Source organism: Macadamia integrifolia, unplaced genomic scaffold (genome assembly GCF_013358625.1).
Source record: "Macadamia integrifolia cultivar HAES 741 unplaced genomic scaffold, SCU_Mint_v3 scaffold1006, whole genome shotgun sequence".
In the NCBI taxonomy this organism is placed as follows: domain Eukaryota; kingdom Viridiplantae; phylum Streptophyta; class Magnoliopsida; order Proteales; family Proteaceae; genus Macadamia; species Macadamia integrifolia.
This window is the reverse complement of record NW_024868052.1, coordinates 157,478-162,362: the sequence shown is the minus strand read 5'-3', so window position 1 is coordinate 162,362 and position 4,885 is coordinate 157,478.

The following is a 4,885-nucleotide window of genomic DNA, read 5'->3' as shown; positions in this document are numbered from 1 at the left end:
ATGTCTTTATTAATGAAAAAATTTAAGGGTCATAAGGATGAATGACCTTAATATTGCTTTTAGTTTTATTCATAGTCATGTATGGTGCATTGGCCCTTTGTCTTGTAAGTACAAAAATGATATTATAAGTTATTATGTATGCCTATATGATAGTTGAAGTGACAACCTGTACATATATAGTCGTGCAAAAAACATTTTTCTGAATTAATTTGTTTGTTTTATAATTGTTATGTCCTAAGTGTTTGAGTCATGTGTATCGTTTTGGTTGTTTACTAGTGCTATGCTAGGATGATCTCTTTTAACCAGTTTGATGCCGATTTGATTTTCATGAGAAAGAAAAATTATCTTATACCATAACTTCTGTTGCAGCCATTCGAGGCTTTAGGCTCCAAGACTTTTTCTCTACTCAATGAATTTCTATTCCCAGAAAGATAAAAAGTTAATAAAATATTAATTCCAATCTATAAATCGTAGATTTGGGTTCATGTTTCATTTTGGGGAGTTTGGTTAAAGTGTTGTTAATAATCGTAAATACTAAGAAAAAATTAAGCCAACCAAGTTGAATAAGATTTAGAAAATGAAAAGGTTTATCATGAGTCTCGTGAGATGGCCTAGTTAAAGTACTTTTACTAATAACAAAAAATAAAAAAGCTAACCAAGTTAGATATGGATCTAAGAAATTAGGTTCAACGTCCCTGTTGAGAATTGGGTAGAAATCATCCTTAAAAGCAAATCATTAAGGAAAGTGTGCATAAGTCCTTGTAAGTCTTCATATCAGCTTACTCATATCTGATGTAGGATTAGTTGCTTTTGCATGGAACCTCAATAGTCTCTCCCTCTATGGGAGGTCCAGGACCCAGACATCACATATTTGATAGTCACGCACCACGAGTTTCTTCTTGAACATGATTTCCTTCAGGATAGCCAATGGAACAGTGACAGTGGTCCAGACACTAATTAAAGCAGGAATAATTAAAGTGTTTTGCCTATTATGTGTGTTATTTGTGCCTTTTCTATTTTGTTTTTAGTTTAGATTCGTAAGTGTGTAAAGTTCGTCAATTATTACATGTATCATTGTACCTTCAGGATTGTAAATGTGTGAAATCTGTGCAGACTTATGATGTGTTTAAATCCAAACTAAGTCTATAAATTCAGTCCTTATGTAATGTTTGAAATCAAAGTGTTCAATAACAAGTTCACTTGCGTTTTGGTATCAGAGTATACGTGGAAAATGAGATTTTCCTCAAAAGTTATTTTCTCATTCTTAAAGGCTCACCAGAGTTGCCACATTTTGGCTCTGATACCACTTGTTGGGATTTGGGTAGAACTTATTCATAACAGTTATCCATTAATGAGAGGGTGCCTAAGTCCTTATAAGTTATTACATCGAGCTACTCACATCTGGATCAATCTCTTTCTGTGGAATCTTGACACTTTCTTAAATTTTTTGGGGTTCAGTATTTTTTTTTTAATTATTAATAAAAGTTAAACAAGTTGAATTATAACAATGAAAATCCATCGTGATTTTCATTCTACCTTTATCGACATTGTTATAAAGATTGTTTTAAATTGGAATGTTGGGAGAGCTGCTAGGCATTTTTCAATAATAAAAAAAAAATGAAAAAGGCATACCTAATGAACGAGGTTCCCACCACTACGGGGTCTAAGAAGGGTCATGATATAAGTAGTTTTACCCCTACTTTATGGAGAGATTCTTTCCAAACTCAAACTTATGACCACTTGGATACAATGGAGCAATCTTACTACTGTACCAAGGTCCTCATCTTGACGTAATACCACTTGTTGTCCCAAAAGCCGAAAACTTTAAGACAATTGACCTTATCATATATTAGATATAATTTTGAACTGTAAAATTAGTTATCAATTATTATGTGCATGTGTCTCCACGGACTCAAATGAATTAATTAGGATAATTGTGTGATTTTTATGTTATTACTGGCACTCAAACTAAATTAAGTTTCTGTGGACATACTCTCATTGTTCATTAATAATCTATGGTGAAGATAGTTTTTTTTATATACTTTTAGCAGTGGGGTTTTGATGTTAAGCCTAATATTCAATTCTTTTTCATCCATTTTTTTTATATAATCAATCTTTATAAATCGTATTTCATTTTAAAATAATTCTCCACTTGAAAGTTACCATGAAAAGTAAAAGTCAAAAAAATGTTTAATATGAGAAAAGAATTGTAGGTCTGATTTCTAGATAAATGGTTAGAAAGATTGGATCAATTTAGAAACTAGATAAAAGCATATAGAAAAAAAAATTTGGTCTCTACCACATATTTTAAATACATAATTCAATGTCGGACGTCGGTTGAGTTTGCACATTTTTATTGACACATGTTATATGACTTAAAAGTCGGTTGGAAATTATGTTTTACATAAAGTTTGAAAATACATTTTATTGTTGTGTTTTTCCTCCCACAAGTTTGTAAGGTTTTTTGAGTCGCTTTTGAGAAAGACATTTTTGTGTGAAAACTTTAGTCCCACATCGGAAGTGAATGAGAACAGTAAAAGGTTAAAATATAAGAATAAGATTCTAAGGGTAATGATTCCTTTGAGAGAAGTATCTCCTTCTCCTATCCGAGTTGTTCTAAAATATTTTTCACACATACACCTGCGTTGGGGCTTCAAGATAACAATATTATTTTTCTTCAAACAAAATATTTTTGGCGTCGTCACATGTCGAAACATCAAAAGGACACAGTGTTCTTTGCTTGATGCACAGTTAATTTCAACTAGCATCATCGAATGAAGGAACAATGGCAGTTACCTGATGACGTCCTCTACTTTTGTTTGTTGTCATCCATAGCCCATACAAATACGTTTCAATGACTATTTTTCAGAAAGACAATTCTTACAGAAAGGGTTCTTTGAAAGTGTTTTCTACCTCTATAAGTAAAGGTCCTCCCTAGCTTTTCAAATATGATTCTCTCTCTCTCTCTCTCTCTCTCTCTCTCTCTCTCTCTCTCTCTCTCTCGTTGAAATTATCGTTTCTTTGCACAATTTTATTTGACTTTCTTGTGAGTTGGAGTACAATCTTATAAGACTCTAATGGGTTTGCAGTAAGGTAGTGGACTACTACTGTTGGAAGCCACAAGGATATTATATCTTTTTGGCCAATTCACATTCACACAACTACAACAATGAGAGGTGTTTTAAGGAAAGTGCTCATTGGCACACCTCAACCTCTATCATCTTACTTTGGTTTATTCAGATTTTGAGCAGCAGAGCAGTTTTCTTCTGACAGATTAGTCATACATAATCTCAATAATCTATCCACTACAGTTTCTGACAACAAAGTCTATGTCAATTTGTCATCTTTACCATCTCTATGGTCCTTTTGTTGATTTGCGGTTACATTTTTTATGTTTTCTTGTCTTTTCTTTCTTTTTTCTCTTTCTTATTATGCTATCGTAATGAAAGAGAGAGTGAATCACGTCGATATGAAAAAATAATCATGTGCGGATCCCTTAATTCACTTCGTGGAGAAACACAAAAAAACAATATTGATAGGATTTGAGAAAACAAAATACCACCTGGTGTATAAATTAACAATCTAGAATAAGCCATGATCACAACAACCCAATCAACAACTTATAGGTAGCCATCATGGCCTACTCATAAGTAGCATGGATTCTTAATATGGAATCTCTCTCTCAAGTAAAAGGATAATAATTTAAAGAGCCTTGTTGCGTAAATCACTAATAGTAATCCATATAAGACTCTCACAATGATCATGTCTAACACATACGCAATATGAATCTTTACATTATCTTTTGGAGTCATAGTTTGAAAATATACTATGCAACAACCCTATAAACAACTCTATTTGTGAACACTTTAAGGTATAACCCTTAGGATAACACATTCTATATAGAATGATAATGCAAATTAATTTTATTTAACATGCCTAAATATGGCATAATGAATACACATATCCAAAAATCTCCTACTTGTGTATCAAATTTAACATCTCTGCAACTTATGTTTATTTAGACACAAATTTTCTTTATGCATATTCTTCAACTAATTAAAACCCATTATTTGAGTAAATGGAATTTGAAACTTTTTATTATCTAACTATATTTATGAGAGCTTTGGATGGAAAGAATTTTCAAGGTGAAGACTTAGGTATATTAAATTATCTTTCGTCAACAAGAAAAAGAAATTACAAAATATACTTCAGATCGATGCTTAACACTCTTGACAGAATTTTCAAGGTGAAGATTTAGGTATATTAAATTATCTTTCGTCAACAAGAAAAAGAAATTACAAAATATACTTCAGATCGACGCTTAACACTCTTGACAGAATTTTCAAGGTGAAGATTTAGGTTTATTAAATTATCTTTTGTCAACAAGAAAAAGAAATCTACAAAATATACTTCAGATCAACTCTTAACACTCTTGACTTAAGCATTTGCACCCTTATGTTTAGTATAGAGAGGAGCAAGTTCTTTATGCCCTCGGAAAATGTCATCCACTATACTAAATTTAGCACAAAACTACCAAAAATGAAAAAAAATCGAAGATATGGTACTTGTATTTTAATTTTTACTTTGGATGGTTTTCTTATTGTTATGCTATTTTTGGCAGCTTTAGACAGTTTATTTTACCATGGGCAACAATATCAATCTTGATCTATTTAAAAACTCCATTAAATAAAATGGAAATCTCACAAAATTCCATCTGATTCAATCCAAAAACTTCAGTTATTAGGTGGAAATAGTCCAATAAGGCCCCAAACTTAACCAATGTAAGACTATAATTCTATAACTCCATAACTCCCAACATGTTAACACTACCCCTTATATGTAGCTTGTGGTATGCATAGATATATATCTTTAACAAAAAAAAAAA